The sequence below is a fragment of the Hyla sarda genome, chromosome 7 (assembly GCF_029499605.1).
Source record: "Hyla sarda isolate aHylSar1 chromosome 7, aHylSar1.hap1, whole genome shotgun sequence".
Lineage (NCBI taxonomy): Eukaryota > Metazoa > Chordata > Amphibia > Anura > Hylidae > Hyla > Hyla sarda.
The window spans coordinates 68,825,528-68,850,424 of NC_079195.1; positions in this window are offsets into that span (position 1 = coordinate 68,825,528).

Sequence of the window (24,897 nt, forward strand, 5' to 3'; positions counted from 1 at the left end):
TGTGAATACTTTGTTTTAAACTGGACTGAAAGTGAACTTGGTTTCCGAAAGGCAGCGCCACTACAGAACATCTTTTACCTCCAATATCTCCGTTATCGGAGTATGGCGCAGGCTCCATACTAGATCGCTGCTGTCAAACCCTTTAAATCGCCGCTGTCAAAGCTGACAACGGCTTCTTAAGGGATATTTAAACACTCCCTGGCGGTCCAGTTCCCTTAAGAGGACTAAAAGTGTATAAAAAATAAAAAGTTTAATAAAAGTTTAAAAACACACATTAGCCCCTTCCTTATTAACCCCTTAAGGACTCAGGGTTTTTCAGTTTTTGCACTTTCGTTTTTTCCTCCTTACCTTTTAAAAATCATAACCCTTTCAATTTCCCACCTAAAAATCCATATTATGGCTTATTTTTTGCATCACCAATTCTACTTTGCAGTGACATTAGTCATTTTACCCAAAAATTGGCGGTGAAACGGAAACAAAAATCATTGTGCGACAAAATCGAAGAAAAAACGCCATTTTGTAACTTTTGGGGGCTTCCGTTTCTATGCAGTGCATATTTCGGTAAAAATGACACCTTATCATTATTCTGTAGGTCCATACGGTTAAAATGATACCCTACTTATATAGGTTTGATTTTGTCGTACTTCTGGAAAAAATCATAACTACATGCAGGAAAATGTACATGTTTAAAAATGTCATCTTCTGACCCTTATAACTTTTTTATTTTTCCAGGTACAGGGAGGTATGATGACTCATTTTTTGTGCCGTGATCTGAAGTTTTTATCGGTATCATTTTTGTTTTGATCGGACTTTTCAATCACTTTTTATTAATTTTTTAATGGTATAAAAAGGGACCAAAAATACGCTTTTTTGGACTTTTGAATTTTTTTGCGCGTACGCCATTGACCGTGTGGTTTAATTAATTATATATTTCTATAGTTCAGACATTTACGCACGCGGCGATACCACATATGTTTTTTTTTTATTTACACTGTTTTATTTTTTTATGGGAAAAGGGGGGTGATTCAAACTTTTATTAGGGAAGGGGTTAAATGACCTTTATTAACACTTTTTTTTAAAACTTTTTTTTTTTGCAGTGTTATAGGTCCCATAGGGACCTATAACACTGCACACACTGATCTCTCATGATGATCACTGGCGTGTATTAACACGCCTGTGATCAGTGTTATCGGCGCTTGACTGCTCCTGCCTGGATCTCAGGCATGGAGCAGTCATTCGTCGATCGGACATCGAGGAGGCAGGTAAGGGCCCTCCCGGTGTCCTGCAAGCTGTTCGGGACGCCGCGATTTCACCGCGGTGGTCCCGAACAGCCCGACTGAGCAGCCGGGATACTTTCACTTTTACTTCAGATGCGGCGGTCAGCTTTGATCGCCGCGTCTGAAGGGTTAATACAGGGCATCACCGCGATCGGTGATGTCCTTTATTAGCCACAGGTCCCGGCCGTTGATAGCCGCCGTGACCGACCCGATATGACGCGGGGACACCGCGTGACCCCGCGGCATATCACGTGAGCCGGCGGAGGACGTAAATATACATCCTACGTCGTTAAGGAGTTAAAAGTTTAAAACACCCCCCTTTTCCCAAATGCTATATAAACATAATAAAAATAAACATATGTGGTATTGCTGCATATGTAAATGCCCTAACTATAAAAATATAACATTAATTAAACTGCACGGTCAATGGCGTATACGTAACAAAATACCAAAGTTCAAAATTGCCTATTTTTGATTACAGTATTTTTTGAACAGAAGTAAAACAAAATCAAACCTATATAAGTTGGGTATCTATTTAATCGTATGGACCTACAGAGTAAAGATAAGGAGTGATTTTCACCGAAAAGTGCACTGCATAGAAACAGAAATATATTTTTTCTCTGGTCTCGCCGTAGATTTTGCGGCAAAATTATTGATGTAATTACAAAATAAAATTGGTGGTGCAATAAACAAACCCTCATATGGGTCTGTAGGTGGAAAATTGAAAGTGTTATGATATTTAGAAGGTGAGGAAGAAAAAACAAAAATGCAAAAACCTGTGGTCCTTTAAGGGGTTAAACCGGAAATTTATTTAAAGTGTACCTGTCATATGACAGAAAAGAATAATCATATGTATGTTACTCACTAGGTCGCGCAGATGCTTTACATTACTTTATTATCTGTCTAGCTTCTTTATTTGGCTCTGCTGCTCACTCATTCTGGCATCCACTGCTCAGTAAGGGGCATGTCATAGGCAAGCACTAAGCCTGCCCTCACTCTCTATGCATTCACTTCCTTCCCGAGTCTTTGTGTTATCTTCATCCAATCCCTGCAGGCTGCACTGTAACCACCTCCTCACTGTTTTCATGCTGCAATCTGATAAGACAGGAGTGAGCACAGAGTGCTAATCTGCCCTCAATTTCTGAACTTTTTTTTATAAGCCATGAATAAAGAAGATAATAAAAGGAGATAACAACAATGTGTTAAGTATATTAGAAAGGTTAATGTCTTGCAAAGATGTACAACATATGAAAAGTTTTTCTGACAGTGCCCATTTAATTTATATTCGAAACTTTCTTTGTGATAGACAGCTTTCCTGTTGCACACTGTTCTCATAAGATCAGAAGAAGTAAAGGTTTATATCAATAAAATACAAGTTGTACAAAATTTTCCCCCACAAAACTATGCATTAATATTCTCAGTTCCCCTGCTCTATAATTCGCTACCAGCAGATGAGACTGTATGTAAAATGTGATAGGTTACATTGTTGTTACATTAGTTGATAAGGTTAAAAAAAGACAAAAAGTTGAGCCTATAAAAAAAGACAACATCAGGTTGAGCCTATAACCACACTGGGGGAGATTTATCAAAACCTGTGCAAAGGAAGAGTTGCCCAGTTGCCCATAGCAACCAATTAGATCACTTATTTCATTTTTAACAAGGCCTCTGCAAAATGAAAGAAGCAATCTGATTGGTTGCTATGGGCAACTGGGCAACTTTTCCTTTGCACAGGTTTTGATAAATCTCCCCCACTGTGTAGATCCAGAAGAAGAAAAAAAAAAAAAACTTTTGAGGTAGATGCCAAATGCCTCATACTAGAGGAAATTTTATTTTCCAAACTCCAAATTTCCCAATCAGAATAAAATCCTGGATCAATGCTCCACCTCCCAAAATGTAATGAAAAGCAAAATGACATGCACCGCTCCTGTCAGATACCTGATTAACACCGCTGCAATACCATTGCAGGATACCAGTCAGTTACTATAGCAGCTGGAGGCTAGGCTTGTGCAATTCGTTTCGGACATAATTTGTTTTTGTCCGAATTGTTCATATTTCATACATTCGGATTGATCCAAATGCACAAAATATTTACATCCGAATGAATCTTAATTTGTAATGAAACGAATTGTACATGCCTACAAAATTGTGAAAAATGAATTTTATTTTTGTTAAAATTCATTTTCATCTAGAAGCAAGGGACCATTTAATAAAGTGTGTGTTTCACTTTTTTTCTCTATTTTTTAAATTTTTTAGGTAGTACTACCACTCCCAGTATGGAACAGACTGTTCCATGCTGGGAGTAGTAGTACCCGTACTAATAGACATATCGCCCCGGGTGTCAGTCTGACACCCGATGCGATCATCCATAATATAGTAAAGATGTGGAACGGCTCTATAGTGCGCTCGCATCTCTGCACTATAGAATAGAACATCACTCATTCATCCGCCCAGAGTGGTGATTGGCCAGATGGTTGCAGCCAATCACAGCTTCGAGGGAAATATGAATGAATGAGTGGCCGGCCGGAGTATAGTGCAGAGATGCGAGCGCAGGAGAAAGCCGCTCCATCTCTGCAATAGACAGAACGATCGCAGCAGGTGTCAGTAGTGATACCTGCTGTGATCTGTTCTTACCTGCAGGTACTACAACTCCCAACATGGAGCACACTCTTCTCCATGCTGGCAGCTGTAGTACCTGCATTAATAGACAGATCGCAGCGAGTGTAACTTCTGACACCTGTTGTGATCTATCTATTAATGCAGGTACTACCGCTCCCAGCATGGAGCAGAGTCTGCTATGGAGTCTTTACAAGTGTATATAAAATATAAAAAGTCACCTAATAAAAATTCAAATCACCCCTCCCCCTTTCCCATTTTTCAAATCAAAAAAGGAAACATATTTGGCATCTCCACATGTGGAATTGTTCAAACTATTAAAATATAACATTTATGGTCCTGCACAGTGAACAGCAAGAATTTAAAAAAAAAATCCAAAAGATAGAATTGGTCACATCATATATCTGAAAAAAATAAATAAAAAGCGATCAAAACCAAATAAAATCTTAACATGATGAGAATGAGATCTCATACAGCCCCATAAACAGAAGGGGGAAAAAAGAAATTATAGGTTTATTTAATTAAAGGTTGTTGTTTTTTAAAGCTGTAAAATAAAACAAAAGTTAAAGAAATTGGGTATTGTTGTAATTGTATTTATTTACAGCATAGAGATAACCTGTCTGTTTTCTCATTGCATAAAAAAATGAAACCCCCTAAAAATTTGCAAACAAAAATAAAAAATTTTACTTTCACCCTAAAATATATTTTTTTTGTTTCACCGAATTATTTATGGTATTATGAATAGTGTCATTTCAAAGTACAATTGGTGCCACAAAAAGAAGCCCTCATATGGCTCTATAGATAAAAAAAAATGTAAGTGTTATGGCTTTTGCCCGCTGTGTTAGCTGTGTCCGCAAGTGGTTAATAAATCAGCCATTACAACATCATGTGGAAGAGAGTTCCATAGTTTCACTACTTTAAAGGGGTACTGCGGACCCCCCTAGCGATCTCCTTGCTGCACCTGGCATTCATAGGGTGTAGCTCCGGAGACTCATGACGTCACAGCCACGCCACACTTGTGACGTCATGGCACACCCCTTCAATGCAAGTCTATGGGAGGGGGCATGATGGCCGTCTCGCCCCCTCCCATAGACTTGCATAAATGGGATGTGGCCGTGACATCACGAGCAGGCGTGGTCATGACATTATGAGTGGATGTGGCCGTGATGTCACAAGCTTCCATACCGCATCGCCAGTCATCCAGGACAGAGCGATGTCTGATCGTGGGACCCCCGCGATCAGAGATCTTATCCCCTATCTTTTGGATAAGATGTTTAGGGTTGGAATACCCCTTTAACAGTAAAGAATTCCCAATCTGTCTTAGTTCTGCAGTCCACAAATTCTTCTAAGTCCCTTGGTCACCCTCTTCGCACCCGCTCTAGCGCAGCCCTGTCCTTATACACGATGAACAAATGTGTACATAATATTTATTTTAAGAATTCATATCTGTGTCTCTCATGCTGTGGCACAAGTGCCATTTTTCTTTTCTAACTGGTGGACAAGCCAACTAGAGTACCAGAGGATCCTCCAGTGGGCCTATGCTCTGACCCAATAATGGGCTGAAAAGATTTAGCAAAAGATAGCCCCTTTTTTAAACTGACTCTAGAGCCAATAATTCTCAAGAGCTACATTCAACTTTGAACAATGGTCGGGTGCCACATTAAACTTAAATATGAAGATCATATATAGTAAATGTAGAGAAACAAGGAATTATGGATTTGCAGACATTTGCCAACTGAAATTTTCACACTAATGTTAAATTATTTAAATTGTCATCGCTTAGTGGATAATAAATGTTTGTTACAATGTAAATAGTAAGTACAAATGGTCATATCTCAGGATCGAGCCACACAGCATGGGGTTATGAGCCACTGGTTGGGAGTCATTGCACCCAGCGTATTTCTTATGGGCTAATTCACAAATAACCTTTTTTTACTTTATTTAAGGACATCTGCAGCGTGATTAACACTGTGGATAGGGGATAAGTGTTTGATCGTGGGGGGTCCGACCGCTGGAACCCCCTGTGATCTTCTGTAGGGGCCGCAGCTGTCTCGTGCCTCCTCACCTCCCCCAATAGAACTGTATGGGGACAGGGAGGAGACGGGGCTTCACCGTCGACCTCTAATTCGATGCTACGCACCTTAGCGCTCACTATGAGCGCTAATGGCGGTGCCCCGTTAGGGAGATCGTGGGGGGGGTCACCGCGGTCGGACCCCCCACAATCAAACACTATACCCTATCTTGTTGATAGGAGATAAGTGCATATTGCGCTGCAGTTGTCCTTTAATGATATGTTCTGCACATGCAATGATAACAAAGTTTACAATGGACAAAGGAAGCTCATACAATTGGAAAAATTGGTAGAACTTACCGACTTGAGCAGCACCAGCCATCTCACTAACTGACAGCAGCTTACCCCTCCTCTTCCCATAAAGAACATTTGGCTGAGCCAAAGTGTATGGAGGGACAGGAAGTGATAGATGTCCTCTGAACATTCAGCTATTGACCCAGACCTTTCCTAGTTAAAGTGAATTAAACTTAGATAATCATAGAATCTTATAGTTTATACTTGTTAGAAGAGGGTGGACATTGGGGTAAGCATTCAATTAACCCTTGGGCTATTGATATTGCTTGTAAAATGAAGAACCAGTAACCTGAAAGGTGGGTAAGGTTCTTTCCATGCAACAATTAGTGCACACAGCAGGGGACTCATTGTGCTTATCACTTTCAATCAGCTATGTGACAGTACTAACTGTGCCACCCCACAGACATACAGTTCTACACACACAGACGTATAGCTATTTATAACAAAGATATTAAATATAAATGATTTGCTTTTTTATTTCACCTGGCTTATATAAGTAAGTTATCTGTCCATGCATGTAAACCAGGGGTCACAATTGGTGGTTCTTTAAAAATAAGAACTGTCCACTAAAAACGTTTGCCAAAAACATATGTTATATGAAATTTAGTAAAGAAACATTCATCAAAATCGTCGAATTCCCAGCAGCTGTTAGATTGGGTATCTATGTGTGGATCTTTACCTGTAAGACCTAGTTATCTTAATCCTTGCCTTTTTCCTTTACAGATAACGGGATTATACATATTTCTCTTAAATTCCTTTTAAACCAAACTACCCCTCTGATTTTAGGAATCGACCTAAACTGTATTTATGGGATTACTCGATATAAAGTATCCAGTCCGGGTTTCTTTGGTTTGGCCATTCTCCTGCATATAAAATAAACTCGTTATCCCAATTAACATGCCACTGTCGCTTTCATCTTAAAGAAGTTGTGCCCTGAAGGGAATCCTGGGAGGGAAAAAAAACTTGTGCTGTTAACACAAAGGTCAACCTATTTAGCACTTGAAATTAACAACTGTACAAAACTTAAAAAGCCCCATTTTGTATGACTAATATGCTGTAAATGTCCCAAAGCAGCTGGCCTTAGAACGGTTGTCATGAATACCCAATGGGGCAATTACAAACGTTACATTTTAGGAGCTATGGTTTGCTAAACCTTAACAGTGTCTAATCATTATATTATGTTATTGTTATACACCAAATCTCTTAATCCTGGCTAGCTGCTCTGCTAGGAATGGCATTAAAAATGTGACATGTTCAAGTGTTTTCTTGCGTCTTCAGGTTAAATCTCCTGCTATAGATTATTAGATTACAGTTGATCAAATTTCTCCTCTCGTTTCTTATGGCAATATCCTCTTTAGAAGCTGCAGATGTTCAATGTAGCAGTAATACATACAGGGCAATAATGGATAAGCTGCATTCAGATCACAAAATATCCCTCTGGATTTAAAAGCACCAGAGAAATTTTCCAAAAGCTTCAATAATGTCTATACGGAATGATATACAACACTCGCAGTTGTAAAAGCCAGCCAAGAAACAAGTAGAAATACCTAGGGAAATGTTTAAAATAGCAGCACATGGCCTGTAAAAGGTAAATTTATATCCTTTAAATATAAACATCTTAAAGAGGATCTGTCACAGGGGACAACTTCATTTATAAATGAGGTATCGTAAGCCTCCTTCCTCCCCCATCCCCTGTGACTCAAAAGCACATACTGTCTTGGGCCATAGACCCTCTTTACAGTGCTGTACCTACCTTAGATGAAGGCTACAAAACCTCTATGGGGCCCTGCAAACAGGGGTAGCCCAGTCAGGGACTTAATGGCCCAGCCCCAGACTCACCAAGGGGATTAATATGTGGGCAGTTTGGGTGCCCACCTAGGGCCCAAGACCACCCACTTTATAAGCCGCTCACCAACCAGGGATTCAGGACACTTCTACCGAATCCCCAGGCCAGCGAATGACACTTTCAACTGCATGCAAACATCTCACTGCTGTTGGTGTAGACAACAGAAAGCTTCAGGCTATGGCCTACATCAGTAGTGGAGTGTGACCTGTTCTGGGGCAGGCAGTGGCATCACTCATCATCACTCAAGTTGAGTTCTTACCAGTTTTACCACAGTGCTCTCTGCTGACACCTCTGTCCATGTCAGGAACTGTCCAGAGCAGGAGAGGTTTGCTATGTGGATTTGCTCCTACTCTGGACAGTTCCTGACACAGACAGGGGTGTCAGCAAAGAGCACTGTGGTCAGACTGAAAAGAACAACTCAACTTCCTGTGAAGCATATAGCAGCTGATAAGTACTGGAAGGATTAAGATTTTTTAATAGAAGAAATTTACAAATCTGTATAACTTTCTTGGACCAGTTGAAATGAAAAAGATTTTTTTTTCCACTGGAGCACCCCTTTAATGCAGCATTGCATTTTCTGTGTAACTTATTCAATTTAAAGCTACATGAGCATCGAATAGGAATAATAAACCAACATTATGTAGCCGACACAAAATTATTTTAGCAAATAAGGTATACAGTCCATAGATTTGCTTCCGAAATTAGCACTTATGTGTTTTAAACAGTAGTGGGACAAGGGTTAGGGGCAAAGGTCAAAAATATGATAGGAAGGAGTGGAGTTTACACATTTTTTCCTTAGGCTAAGTTCACACCTCATCTTCTACCCCACGTCAGGCGATGCTAATGGAGCGTTGCTAGTGGTCCCATGGACTTTAAATGTAGTCTGATTCCAGCAAGTGTCAAGCACACTTTAGAGTCCTGGTCATACTGCATATACATTTGGGAAATGGGCAGAACATAATCACTATTACACCATGTTCTGCCTATTGAAGTCAATGGGCCCATTGGCAACACATTAATGGCATTGGCATTCTTTTTTGACAGGTAATGAATAAAAAATGTATTGCTTGTTTTAAATAGGGTCTTTTGGGTGAAGCACCTTACTTTCTGTATGCTCTTTTCATAAATGAATACTTCCGTCAGAAGGCTCTAGACTCCGCAAATGAACTGTGAACAGAGCCTTATTAATATGATCATATTTATTTGAGTTGTGCATTGTGGATATGAACAACAGTATATGTTTTAAATAATGTAGCATTGGTATCAAGACATATGAACATTTATTACTTTGGGTTAGTGTTTTTTGTAGTGCTTGGGGACTGTCCTTTGGAGCCTAATAAATAAAAGAGTTCTTTACACAGTTCTGGATTTTTCATACTGATCCTTTAGGTCAAGTATAACATTGAGGGTAATTGTAACATTAATGATGTTTTAATAATTAAAATTTCTATTGTTAATTATTTTTTTTTAAGTATTTTCAACATAATGTTAGCAGGGAACAAATGTTTTAGACACCCAGAATTCTCTTAGTGTGTATAAAATGTAGTAAACTTATTCTCCAATTCAGTCCTGAATACAATATATATTATCACATAATAAATAACATTTAATAGTAATATACTGCTCTGTGTGTATATTAAATTAGACCACATATCATTACCTGTACCTTTGAACTACAAACTGCTGGTAAAATTAATTTGAGCTTTTCCCTTAATCCATGCATGACAACTACAGAGAGATTTATGGGCCCAGCAGACATGAATGTTTTGGGCCACCAAGTGGAAGAAGAGGTCATTGGTCATTGGCTAGCCATGCTTTTGGCCTTATGCAGCGTAACAGCTGCAGAATAATTTAATCTGTTGCTAGATATGTTACGGTCTGTGGTTGGTGTTTAGTGAAAGCAGCTGTGTGAGATGCCGGCAAGAGGACCTATGGAATCTGTGCTGGAGACTGTCAGGTGGGTTTTTGGTCAACAGGGGTCAGAGCATGTTGCAAAACAAAGCAGTTGAGCCAAGGCAAGTTTGATGAGTCCCTTGTACAACCCTAAGATCAGAGCCAGCTGCTGCAACACTCAGTGCCATTTGACTCTCAATAACTTCATATGGCAAACGGATTGCTCTTATTCAAACAAAGATTAACTCCTTAACAGCCAAGTAAGTTGGACTCGTGACATAACAGTAGCACCTGAATATGTGTAGAGGTCAAGGGGACGAAGAGTGAGTCACACCAACACAAATCAGTCCATTTTTTTTTTAACCTATGTTTATTTTAGTTACTTCACATGCAAAAGAATACAAATATTTAAAAAAAAATTATTTATAATTGCAGGGTAAAAATTTTATTAAAACTTATACTAATGTAAAGGTGTAATGTCAACATCAAAGCACATATATATATATATATATATATATATATATACAAATTGCATAAAACCATCATTATAGGCACATCATCTATAGACTTTTTTGGTTAATCCCCCAGTACGTTCTGTGCAATGTAGTTTAATGATGAGCACTTGAGGAAGAAACGCCTTGTCATAAAAGTCAAAAAACCCTTTTTACATGCAGCGCAGAACATGCAAATTACACAAGGAATACCTTGGTCTATAATAAAGAGCCTATGCAAATGACGGAGAGAGTAATCCACTTGCAGCAGAATCCAACTGATTGCAATGGGATTCTGCTGCTCAATGCATGCTATGAAAGTTCTGTAGCGAATCCCGAAAAAATGAACACGTTCTTTCTTTGGGAAGAATCTGCTCGGAAAAGCCCAGTGGGACTTCCAATCTGAATAAGCACCAATTCGGGCTTACCAAATCCATAGTGTGCATAAGCCATAGTAGTCCCACTCTTTTTATTGAGTCCCAGTGGTCAAACATCTGGGCTGTGAAATTTTGTGACATGCCGCAACAATACTGAATGTGGAATACATTTTTTTAATCTAATATGATATCTGTGGCAGAATTTTGAAGAATACTTTCATATTTCGACAGGAAACTTGCCGCCTGTATGTTGGGGACTTGACCACGGATTTACCCCACTGATGACACTAATCTGCATCAAGGCTACCCAATAAGTAATCTATCTGAAGTCTGCAGGAAAACCATTGTGAAAATAAAGTATTGTGTGAATTAAAAAGTAGATTCTCTTTTAAAACAAATACATGGTTTTCATGCAAATTCTAGCATAAAATCTGCATCGGAATCAACATAAAAAAAAAGTGTAACTGGTAAATGTTATTCTGTTACCTGCATTTAGCCCATCAAGTTGTAAACGCAAAGGAAAGATAATGTTAGGCTGTAGAACTGTAATATGGAGACATTTACAGTGAATAGCTATAGGGGGTACAGAGATAGTGTCAAACCCAGGCCAGGGGTCTTAGGGGGCCTAAAAGCCCTGCCACCATATAATACGATTTCAGTATCATAACTGACACGTAGTAAATGGGTCCTTGTCAAATTTTAGCATTAGGGCCAGAAGCTTCAAATAACACCTCTACTCATTCAGAAGTAAGAAAGATGTTGTTTATCATGTTCTAAACAACAACACAGTAATGATCCTCCAGTCTGAAGCGGAGATCTCAGCCTCCACCATCCATCCCCTCTACCACACAATGTCTACAGGTTACAGGGCACTGCTCATGTGAGATCAGATTAATCAATCCAGGCCTCAGTCATTTAGACAGATCCAACTGTGAGCCTGACAGAGCCACCAATGATTGTGCATACATCAGGTCTACGTACCACCAGAGAGACAAGCTAACTAGATAATAAGGATGAGCAGATGTATCTGCTCTTAGAAAGTAAAGAGCCTAAATGTCAAGGAGAAAATACACAATTCATCACTTCAGTGATTGGTAAAATGTCATAGTTTCATATCACAAAAAAAAGGATAAGTAAAAAATAAAAATCTGCAAGAAAATTGAAATAGTAATTCTGTGCTTCATTGTTTTCCTGAGAACAGAAAAAAGACACATGTAGGTTCATTACTATGGCAAATAGGGAAATCCATTAATGGGTAATTTTAATCACCAAACAGCAAGCAGATCAAGTCCATTGTAAGTATTAACTAAGAAAGTAAGTATGAACTATTTCATGGGTAAAAATTGCAAAGGAGTTCCTCTTCCCCATTTATCACCCATGGAGCCCTCTTTTATGTTTGCCTACAGATTTTGCTATGGACTATTGGGCCAGGATGAGTATGAGAGCCTGGTGAAGGCTACACCGACCTACAAAGCCGCCAGCACTGTAGCATCCAACTACTATTTTGAGAACAGTTACCAGTTTCCTTATCAATAGAGTAAAGGTTCCTGTACTTTTTAGACAAAAGTCAGCCAAAGTGCCAACTGTCTTAAATGGGCACTGTCAGATACAAAAACTTTTTATATGTTGTACAAAACATTAACCTTTTTAATGTACTTCATAAGAAAATGTTATTTCCTTTTTATAGAAATCATGGCTTATAACATCATGGCTTTGTCCAAGCTGAAGCACAGGCAGGGAAAAAGTACAGTAAGTGAGGGTGGGCTGGCACTCCTCTGTGCTCTCTCCTGTCTGATAGGACTCCTCTGTGCTCTCTCCTGTCTGATAGGACTCCTCTGTGCTCTCTCCTGTCTAATAGGACTCCTCTGTGCTCTCTCCTGTCTGATAGGACTCCTCTGTGCTCTCTCCTGTCTGAAAGCACTCCTCTGTGCTTTCTCCTGTCTGATAGGACTCCTCTGTGCTCTCTCCTGTCTGATAGGACTCCTCTGTGCTCTCTCCTGTCTGATAGCACTCCTCTGTGCTCTCTCCTGTCTGATAGGACTCCTCTGTGCTCTCTCCTGTCTGATAGGACTCCTCTGTGCTCTCTCCTGTCTGATAGGACTCCTCTGTGCTCTCTCCTGTCTGATAGCACTCCTCTGTGCTCTCTCCAGTCTGATAGGACTCTTATGTGCTCTCTCCTGTCTGATAGGACTCCTCTTTGCTCTCTCCAGTCTGATAGCACTCCTCTGTGCTCTCTGCTAACTGATAGTACTCCTCTGTGCTCTCATGTCTGATAGTACTCATCTGTGCTCTCTACTGTCTGATAGTACTCATCTGTGCTCTCTCCTGTCTGATAGGACTCCTCTGTGCTCTCTCCTGTCTGATAGCACTCCTCTGTGATCTCTCATGTATGATAATACTCCTCTGTGCTCTCTCCTGTCTGATAGCACTCCTCTGTGCTCTCTCCTGTCTGATAGGACTCCTCTGTGCTCTCTCCTGTCTGATAGGACTCCTCTGTGCTCTCTCCTGTCTGATAGGACTCCTCTGTGCTCTCTCCTGTCTGATAGGACTCCTCTGTGCTCTCTCCTGTCTGATAGCACTCCTCTGTGCTCTCTACTGTCTCATAGGACTCCTCTTTGCTCTCTCCTGTCTGATAGCACTCCTCTGTGCTCTCTCCTGTCTGATAGGACTCCTCTGTGCTCTCTCCTGTCTGATAGCACTCCTCTGTGCTCTCCCCTGTCTGATAGGACTCTTATGTGCTCTCTCCAGTCTGATAGGACTCCTCTGTGCTCTATCCTGTCTGATAGGGCTCCTCTGTGCTCTCTCCTGTCTGATAGCACTCCTCTGTGCTCTCTCCTGTCTGATAGGACTCCTCTGTGCTCGCTCCAGTCTGATAGGACTCTTCTGTGCTCTCTCCTGTCTGATAGGACTCCTATTTGCTCTCTCCAGTCTGATAATACTCCTCTGTGCTCTCTCCTGTCTGATAGTACTCCTCTGTACTCTCTCCTGTCTGATAGCACTCCTCTGTGCTCTCTCATGTATGATAGGACTCCTCTGTGCTCTCTCCTGTCTGATAGCACTCCTCTGTGCTCTCTCATGTCTGATAGTACTAATCTGAGGAGTACTATCAGACAGAAGAGAGCACAGAAGAGTGCTCACCCACCCTCCCTTACTGGACTTTGTCCATGCCTGTGCTTCAGCTTAAACAAAGCCATGATTTTATAAGCCATGATTTCTTTAAAAAGGAAATACATAATTTATTAAGTATATGAGAAAGGTTAATGCTTTGCCAAGATGTATAACACATGAAAAGTTTTTGTATCTGACAGTGCCCATTGAAGTGTACGTAAGTGATGCCTAATGAAGCTGCGCATGCGCAGCGAAACGCGTTGCATCTTTGCACAATTAACAGACCTGGTTTTACTCTCGTGGTTCTGCCAATTCCATTCGTTTAGTGCCGAGGTTATTCCTGCATTGTTTCCAGTCACTCTCCTGATCACATCTACTCAAGAAAGGCTGCGGACGATACATTAATATTTCCCTGTGCTCTCCATTATTGTGTCTGAGCTCACACAACCTGTTTTGGTAAGTAACTGTTGGCTCAGCTCCCCCACCCCCCACCCTGCCATCTTTAGATCCTACACACAGAGTGCCTTCTGCTTTCTTCATTTAAGTGAATGGTGGCCTCCCGACTCTTGCTTAACAGATTATGTCGGTGGACAGAAGGGCCGGGCATGTTGGATTTCAACTGTCTGACCCGATTGTTCTGGGAGAAATAAGCATTCACCAAAGCTGTCTGGCGGCAACTTACCCTTCCTCTCTCCATAGAGGACTCGTCAATGTTTGACTGTGCCAAACAGTCATACGAAGGGGAGAGATAACTGTCAGCTGAATGAACATTCATCCAACAGCTTTTGAAATTGTATAGCCATTATAGGGAATATACATTAAAGGGAATGTATCATCAGAAAATGGCCTATTATTTAAATCAAGTGGTGATATTTGTTCTCAATTTTAATTTAACATTGTGCCCTAAAAAGAATAAAACATTGTTTGGGCCAAGTTGGACAAATCAAGAAGACAACAAGTGTCAGACAGTGTTTCTATAGGACACTGAAAAAATGGTGCACATAGATGTGGTTAATGTGTTATATTTGGCAGATGCCATGTTAGGTTCCTTTCGCACTATGAGCATTCATCCGTTATTAAACATCCATTTTCTGTGTAAAAATTCATGTATAATAACGGATGAAATAATGGGTGCTAACGGCTGAATAATGTCCATAAAAATAAAGTTAAGACCCGTTATAACATCCCTCATGTACGGCCGTTTTAACACCTCTGCCTACAGAATCCCACAGCCGGGACTAATACTACTCCCATCATGGAACAGACTTGTTTCCATGATGGGAGTAGGAGTTCCCCGGCGGCGGGAGTCTGCCGGTGGCTGGGGAGGCTACATTAGTGTTTGTACTACAACCCCCAACATGGAACAGACTTCTGAGACCCAAAGCGATTAGAAAATATTAAACAGGGGAGCGGGTGGCATGCTTCACTCCCCTGCAATGTACGATGTATTTTACTTTAATTTTTTAATTCCCTTAAATGGGCACTCTCATTAAAACAATTGTTTTGCTATTGTACTCCTTATGGTAAATAAAAGATATTTCTAATATATATATATATATATATATATATTTTTATTAAGTTTTCTGGGACCACTGAAGCTGTTCGCGCTGCACGGTAATTATAATCCTCATCCTAGACCTGTACCCTCTTCCTATCCTCACCCCCTCTCCTGTTCTCCCCCCCCCCCCCTCTGTCTCTTCATCTCTCACTTTCACTTCCACTTTTAACTCTTAACTTTTTTCTTACTTACTTCCCTGCTTTGGAACAGTTCACTGTATATGACTGCCTACCTCATCCCGAGTTTACAAATCAGGTACCCCTCCACCCAACCCCTTTGTAGGTATTCACTGAATTGTTATAGTGTGTGGTAGTCCACACCTCAGCCCGATCGTCCCTCTAAACCCCAGAAGATTACAGGAGAAACAGGCGTTGGAATGCCGTTGTCACGATGCCGGCTGGCAGGTAGTGGATCCTCTGTGCCAGAGAGGGATTGGCGTGGACCGTGCTAGTGGACCGGTTCTAAGCCACTACTGGTTTTCACCAGAGCCCGCCGCAAAGTGGGATGGTCTTGCTGCGGCGGTAGTGACCAGGTCGTATCCACTAGCAACGGCTCACCTCTCTGGCTGCTGAAGATAGGCGCGGTACAAGGGAGTAGGCAAAAGCAAGGTCGGACGTAGCAGAAGGTCGGGGCAGGCAGCAAGGATCGTAGTCAGGGGCAACGGCAGAAGGTCTGGAAACACAGGCAAGGAACACACAAGGAACGCTTTCACTGGCACTAAGGCAACAAGATCCGGCAAGGGAGTGCAGGGAAAGTGAGGTGATATAGGGAAGTGCACAGGTGAACACACTAATTGGAACCACTGCGCCAATCAGCGGCGCAGTGGCCCTTTAAATCGCAGAGACCCGGCGCGCGCGCGCCCTAGGGAGCGGGGCCGCGCGCGCCGGGACAGAACAGACGGAGAGCGAGTCAGGTAGGGGAGCCGGGGTGCGCATCGCGAGCGGGCGCTACCCGCATCGCGAATCGCATCCCGGCTGGCAGCGGAATCGCAGCGCCCCGGGTCAGAGGACGTGACCGGAGCGCTGCCGTGGGGAGAGTGAAGCGAGCGCTCCGGGGAGGAGCGGGGACCCGGAGCGCTCGGCGTAACAGTACCCCCCCCCCTTGGGTCTCCCCCTCTTCTTAGAGCCTGAGAACCTGAGGAGCAGACTTTTGTCTAGGATGTTGTCCTCAGGTTCCCAGGATCTCTCTTCAGGACCACAACCCTCCCAGTCCACTAAAAAAAAATTTTTCCCTCTGACCTTTTTGGCAGCTAAAATCTCTTTGACCGAGAAGATGTCCGAGGAGCCGGAAACAGGAGTGGGAGGAACAGATTTGGGAGAAAAACGGTTGAGGATGAGTGGTTTGAGAAGAGAGACGTGAAAGGCATTAGGGATACGAAGAGAGGGAGGAAGAAGAAGTTTATAAGAGACAGGATTAATTTGACACAAAATTTTGAAAGGACCAAGATAGCGTGGTCCCAACTTGTAGCTAGGGACACGGAAGCGGACATATTTAGCGGAGAGCCATACCTTGTCTCCAGGGGAAAAAACGGGGGGAGCTCTTCTTTTCTTATCCGCGAACTTCTTCATGCGTGATGAAGCCTGTAAGAGAGATTTTTGGGTCTCTCTCCATATGATGGAAAGGTCACGAGAAATTTCATCCACAGCGGGCAGACCAGAGGGCAAGGGAGTAGGGAGGGGGGGAAGAGGGTGACGGCCGTACACCACGAAAAATGGGGATTTGGAGGAAGACTCAGAGACCCTGAAGTTATACGAGAATTCGGCCCATGGGAGGAGATCTGCCCAGTCATCCTGGCGGGAGGAAACAAAATGTCGCAAATAATCACCCAAGATCTGGTTAATCCTTTCTACTTGTCCATTGGACTGGGGATGATATGCAGAAGAAAAATTTAATTTAATCTTGAGTTGTTTACAGAGAGCCCTCCAGAATTTAGACACGAATTGGACGCCTCTATCCGAGACAATCTGCGTAGGCAACCCGTGAAGACGAAAAATGTGTACAAAAAATTGTTTAGCCAACTGAGGCGCAGAAGGAAGACCAGGAAGAGGGATGAAATGTGCCATTTTGGAGAATCGATCAACGACCACCCAAATAACAGTGTTGCCACGGGAAGGGGGTAAATCAGTAATAAAATCCATACCAATCAGAGACCAAGGCTGTTCGGGGACAGGCAGAGGATGAAGAAAACCAGCGGGCTTCTGGCGAGGAGTCTTATCCCGGGCACAGATAGTGCAGGCTCGCACAAAGTCCACAACATCCGTCTCCAGAGTCGGCCACCAATAGAAGCGGGAGATGAGTTGCACAGATTTCTTGATACCCGCATGACCTGCGAGATGGGAGGAGTGACCCCATTTGAGGATTCCGAGGCGTTGGCGAGGAGAAACAAAGGTCTTTCCTGGAGGAGTCTGCCTGATGGAGGCAGGAGAAGTGGAGATCAGGCAGTCAGGTGGAATGATGTGTTGCGGAGAGAGTTCAACTTCTGAGGCATCCGAGGAACGAGAGAGAGCATCGGCCCTAATGTTTTTATCGGCAGGACGAAAGTGAATCTCAAAATTAAATCGGGCAAAGAACAGAGACCACCGGGCCTGGCGAGGATTCAGCCGTTGGGCAGACTGGAGGTAGGAGAGGTTCTTGTGGTCGGTGTAGATAATAACAGGAGAACTTGATCCCTCCAGCAGATGCCTCCATTCCTCAAGTGCTAATTTAATGGCTAGAAGCTCTCGATCCCCGATGGAGTAGTTCCTCTCCGCTGGAGAGAAGGTCCTAGAGAAAAAACCACAAGTGACAGCATGCCCGGAAGAATTTTTTTGTAGAAGAACAGCTCCAGCTCCCACTGAGGAGGCATCAACCTCCAATAGGAAGGGTTTGGAAGGGTCAGGTCTGGAGAGGACGGGAGCCGAAGAAAAGGCAGACTTGAGTCGTTTAAAGGCGTCTTCTGCTTGAGGAGGCCAGGACTTGGGATCAGCATTTTTTTTGGTTAAAGCCACGATAGGAGCCACAATGGTAGAAAAATGTGGAATAAATTGCCTGTAATAATTGGCGAACCCCAAAAAGCGTTGGATAGCACGGAGTCCGGAGGGGCGTGGCCAATCTAAGACGGCAGAGAGTTTGTCTGGATCCATCTGTAGTCCCTGGCCAGAGACCAAATATCCTAGAAAAGGAAGAGATTGGCATTCAAACAGACATTTCTCAATTTTGGCATAGAGTTGGTTGTCACGAAGTCTCTGAAGAACCATACGGACATGCTGGCGGTGTTCTTCTAGATTGGCAGAAAAAATTAGGATATCGTCCAGATATACAACAACACAGGAGTATAACAGATCACGAAAAATTTCATTGACAAAGTCTTGGAAGACGGCAGGGGCGTTGCACAGTCCAAAGGGCATGACCAGATACTCAAAGTGTCCATCTCTGGTGTTAAATGCCGTTTTCCACTCGTCCCCCTCTCTGATGCGGATGAGGTTATAGGCGCCTCTTAAGTCCAATTTAGTGAAGATGTGGGCACCTTGGAGGCGATCAAAGAGTTCAGAGATGAGGGGTAAGGGGTAGCGGTTCTTAACCGTGATTTTATTAAGACCGCGGTAGTCAATGCAAGGACGTAGGGAGCCATCTTTTTTGGACACAAAGAAAAATCCGGCTCCGGCAGGAGAGGAGGATTTACGGATAAAGCCCTTTTTTAGATTCTCCTGGACGTATTCGGACATGGCAAGAGTCTCTGGGGCAGAGAGAGGATAAATTCTGCCCCGGGGTGGAGTAGTGCCCGGGAGGAGGTCGATAGGGCAATCATAAGGCCTGTGAGGAGGTAGAGTCTCAGCTTGTTTTTTGCAGAAAACATCCGCGAAGTCCATATAGGCCTTAGGAAGACCGGTTACTGGAGGAACCACAGAGTTACGGCAAGGGTTACTGGGAACCGGTTTTAGACAGTTCTTGGAACAAGAGGACCCCCAACTCTTGATCTCCCCAGTGGACCAATCCAGGGTAGGGGAATGAAGTTGAAGCCAGGGAAGTCCAAGGAGAATTTCCGAGGTGCAATTGGGGAGGACCAAAAGTTCAATCCTCTCATGATGAGATCCGATGCTCATAAGAAGGGGCTCCGTGCGGAAACGTATGGTACAGTCCAATCTTTCATTATTTACACAATTGATGTAGAGGGGTCTGGCGAGACTGGTCACCGGGATGTTGAACCTGTTGACGAGAGAGGCCAAAATAAAATTTCCTGCAGATCCAGAGTCCAAGAAGGCCACTGTAGAGAAGGAGAAGGCAGAGGCAGACATCCGCACAGGCACAGTAAGACGTGGAGAAGCAGAGTAGACATCAAGGACTGTCTCACTTTTGTGCGGAGTCAGCGTACGTCTTTCCAGGCGGGGAGGACGGATAGGACAATCTCTCAGGAAGTGTTCGGTACTAGCACAGTACAGGCAGAGGTTCTCCATACGGCGTCGTGTCCTCTCTTGAGGTGTCAGGCGAGACCGGTCGACCTGCATAGCCTCCACGGCGGGAGGCACAGGAACAGATTGCAGGGGACCAGAGGAGAGAGGAGCCGAGGAGAAGAAACGCCTCGTGCGAACAGAGTCCATATCTTGGCGGAGTTCCTGACGCCTTTCGGAAAAACGCATGTCAATGCGAGTGGCTAGGTGAATAAGTTCATGTAGATTAGCAGGAATTTCTCGTGCGGCCAGAACATCTTTAATGTTGCTGGATAGGCCTTTTTTGAAGGTCGCGCAGAGGGCCTCATTATTCCAGGACAATTCTGAAGCAAGAGTACGGAATTGTACGGCATACTCGCCAACGGAAGAATTACCCTGGACCAGGTTCAACAGGGCAGTCTCAGCAGAAGAGGCTCGGGCAGGTTCCTCAAAGACACTTCGGATTTCCGAGAAGAAGGAGTGTACAGAGGCAGTGACGGGGTCATTGCGGTCCCAGAGCGGTGTGGCCCATGACAGGGCTTTTCCGGACAGAAGGCTGACTACGAAAGCCACCTTAGACCTTTCAGTGGGAAACAGGTCCGACATCATCTCCAGATGCAGGGAACATTGGGAAAGAAAGCCACGGCAAAACTTAGAGTCCCCATCAAATTTATCCGGCAAGGATAAGCGTATCCCAGGAGCGGCCACTCGCTGCGGAGGAGGTGCAGGAGCTGGCGGAGGAGATGACTGCTGAAGCTGTGGTAGTAACTGTTGTAGCATAATGGTCAGTTGAGACAGCTGTTGGCCTTGTTGCGCTATCTGTTGTGACTGCTGGGCGACCACCGTGGTGAGGTCAGCGACAACTGGCAGAGGAACTTCAGCGGGATCCATGGCCGGATCTACTGTCACGATGCCGGCTGGCAGGTAGTGGATCCTCTGTGCCAGAGAGGGATTGGCGTGGACCGTGCTAGTGGACCGGTTCTAAGCCACTACTGGTTTTCACCAGAGCCCGCCGCAAAGCGGGATGGTCTTGCTGCGGCGGTAGTGACCAGGTCGTATCCACTAGCAACGGCTCACCTCTCTGGCTGCTGAAGATAGGCGCGGTACAAGGGAGTAGGCAAAAGCAAGGTCGGACGTAGCAGAAGGTCGGGGCAGGCAGCAAGGATCGTAGTCAGGGGCAACGGCAGAAGGTCTGGAAACACAGGCAAGGAACACACAAGGAACGCTTTCACTGGCACTAAGGCAACAAGATCCGGCAAGGGAGTGCAGGGAAAGTGAGGTGATATAGGGAAGTGCACAGGTGAACACACTAATTGGAACCACTGCGCCAATCAGCGGCGCAGTGGCCCTTTAAATCGCAGAGACCCGGCGCGCGCGCGCCCTAGGGAGCGGGGCCGCGCGCGCAGGGACAGAACAGACGGAGAGCGAGTCAGGTAGGGGAGCCGGGGTGCGCATCGCGAGCGGGCGCTACCCGCATCGCGAATCGCATCCCGGCTGGCAGCGGAATCGCAGCGCCCCGGGTCAGAGGACGTGACCGGAGCGCTGCCGTGGGGAGAGTGAAGCGAGCGCTCCGGGGAGGAGCGGGGACCCGGAGCGCTCGGCGTAACAGCCGTACCGACTAGTTCCATATTTCAGTTTTGTATTTTAGTTGCATTGATGGACAGCTGTATCTGACGTTTATGCCTCCTACATACTTATTGGGTTTGTTCCTTCTTGAGAAATGAGCAGATGTTCCAGTGGCAGTTTTCTGATTGATGTTTTCAGCTGTTATTTGAATGTATACTTTTATTAAACTTCAATAAAACATTACTTTGGGAAAAAAATTAAGTTTTCTATGTTTTATTTGTGCTTAAAAAAGCTCAAGAGCACATTTTCCCCCATCTCATACACAGACTTTGGACCGAAGTCCAAACACAAGAAGTGCAGCCTGGAGTGCTGAGGGGGGGGGGGTGTCCAACCAACAGCATATGGCAGTTAAGTGTGAGAGGAGCTATGACTGGATGAGGCTGGACACTCCCCCCCCCCCCCCCTCAGCACTCCAGGCTGCACTTCCTATGTTTGGACTTCGGTCCAAAGTCTGTGTATGAGATGGGGGAAAATGTGCTCTTGAGCTTTTTTAAGCACAAATAAAACATGGAAAACTTCATTGTTATTAAACAAAGTATATTAGAAATATATTTTATTTACCATAAGGAGTGAAATAGCAAAAAATTGTTTTAATGAGAGTTACCCTTTAATGGCTGGTACTGGGGAGCCATTCAGGGCTCCCGACGGGGTTTTCAAATAGAAGCGCTGCAGTGGGGAAAGATATTTAGAATCGCTGGGGGGGGTAATATTTCTGGCCACCACAGCTCTTCTACATATCTTCTCCCCCGCAGCGCATTTATATATGTTCCCCCCATAGTGCATTTATATATGTTCCCACCGCAGCGCATTTATATATGTTGCCCCCACAGTGCTACAATAAGCCCCCGGCAGCACTATGAATGAAAAGTATTCTACAGCAGCGCATCTGGCCAGCACGATGCGCTGCTGAAAGAATACTTGTCATTCATAGCGCTTCAGCGGCATCTGTACATAGATGCGCTGCAGGGGTCAGACTTTTATCCATATGTGTTGCCCACCACAGCGCTTCTATAATCAAATGCCTTTGCAGCGCTGGCCAGATGCGCTGCTGTAGAATACTTTTCATTCATAGTGCTGCTGGGGGCTTATGATAGCGCTGCTGGGGAACATACATAAATGCACTGCGGGGGGAACATTTATAAATGCGCTGTGGGGGGCAAGATATATAGAAAAGCTGTGGAGGCCAGACATTTACCCCCCTGCCCCCCCTCCCCCCAGAGATTCTATATATCTTTCCCCATCGCAGCGTTTCAATTTGAAAACCCCGCCGGGAGTACTGAATGGCTTCTCAGTACCGGCCAGTCAGGGCATCCGGCGGGGAATTTAAAAATGAAAGTAAATACATCGTACATCGCAGGGGAGTGGAGCATACCGCCCACTCCCCTGTTTAATAACTTCTAATTGCATCAGATCTCAGAAGTAAGACCCAGTGTGATCAATCCCTCAGACCCTGTACTACAACCCCCATCATGGAACAGAGTCTGTTCCATGATGGGGGTAGTAGTACAAACACTAATGTAGCCTCCCCAGCCACCAGCAGACTCCCGCAGCCGGGTGATTACTATTACTACTCCCATCATGGAAACAAGTCTGTTCCATGATGGGAGTAGAAGTAGTTCCTCAGCACTGCAGGAGTCTGCTGATGTCACCTCTTCTGAGCATGCTCAGAAGTAATAATGGATATTATAAACCAGGTGGAAACGGATGACATAAAGGCTCATCCGTTTTCCATAGACTTTCCATAGACCGTTTCTTGTGACAGAAGAAAAATAAGTGCATGTGTCGTTTTTTCTTCCGTCACAACTAACGTCCGTTATTCATGACGGGCTATAATGGGTCATAACTGATAATAAAACAATCCCATAGACTTGAATGGGATTTTGTAACGGACGTTTAACATCCATTTTTAAAGCTTTTCTAACAGACGTTTATAATGGATCTTTTAACGGATTAATTTTATTGTTTGAAAGGGGCCTTAGTACCAACTGAAGTCTATTCTTGCAAATCACTCTTGTCTATAGTTTACTCCTTGAGCAGGGCTGCACGTGTGTACATCTGCATTTTGCTTCAATTATTATTGCACCTGTAGGTTTGGCTTTGTACCTTTTACGTCCCATTATAGCCAAGGTTGGACAATGCCTTCTGGGATATTGGTAGTGTTATGTGCAATGGTTTTGCATACAGCACTCTGGACTATATTAATAATAATTTTTATTAATAAAGCACCAACAGATTTCGCTGCACTTTACAAATTTGGGAATACAAATAAAGACAAGTATCAGACATAACAATATTACAAACTAAATATTCAAACAGCACTAGTGAGGGCCCTGTCCACGAGAGCTTACAGACTAAGAGAAATGGGTTTTAGACAAAAAGCAGAAAGTGCTTTATTGATGGAAACTTGTTGGTATTCACTTTCAAACAATATTAGGTTTCTCAGAAGAAAAGAAACATTTTCTAATGAGTTCAGCCATTTGGGATATATACCATACAACACTCAATTTAAGGTATTCCATTTCAATCAACTAACCATTTACCTTAGATTTCTTTAAAAGTTTGACCCATTGGCAATAACTACAAAATGTTGCAAATCTGAATACAATTGTGGCACATAGACCCAAAAATGATGACTTTTTCATAACCATTCATATTTACAGATCTCCCCCGTTTTTAGCAAAGTTTACAAAGTAAAGTAAAAATTATAGTGCATTTGTGTTTTTTACCTTTACCTTTACTGTATTTATGATTTTTTTTGTTGAAAATAGGATAAAGTACCTATGAGGAAATCAAAGGTAACCAATGGTCATGTTTCTTTCAGTACATTCAGATGCTCATACTTTGTAAGTTGACACTGGTCCTTGTGGTTTCCCTTACAAGAGTTCTTCTGTGCATGACTGGGCTGTATTCTTAGATCAACCAGATTTAGTTTCCTTTGGATGTATAAGTGTCATTACATAACTTCTCCATCTTAAGACTTCTTGGCCCCAGCTAAATGTAAAGTACGTTCTATACTTAAGTATACTATTCGGTGCCATATATTGCAAACTGACCTCATTTACTCTAATAGGTAGCACTTAACACAATGTATTACCAAGACCAGAGAAGAACATCTATTCTGGGAGCCCTTCGTAATCCATAAACTACAATACAATTCACATCTACACATAGAGATAAACAAATGCTGAGTTGGACTTGGAATTGTAGGAGTGGAAGCAACAACCAAAAGAGCTATGATGAGGCCCAGAGTCTTAGGGGGCACTCTGGTGTCACAATGTTGCCTTTTCTGAAAGTGGAAAAAAGCAATGTTAAATTTCTGAAATCTACTCATATTATG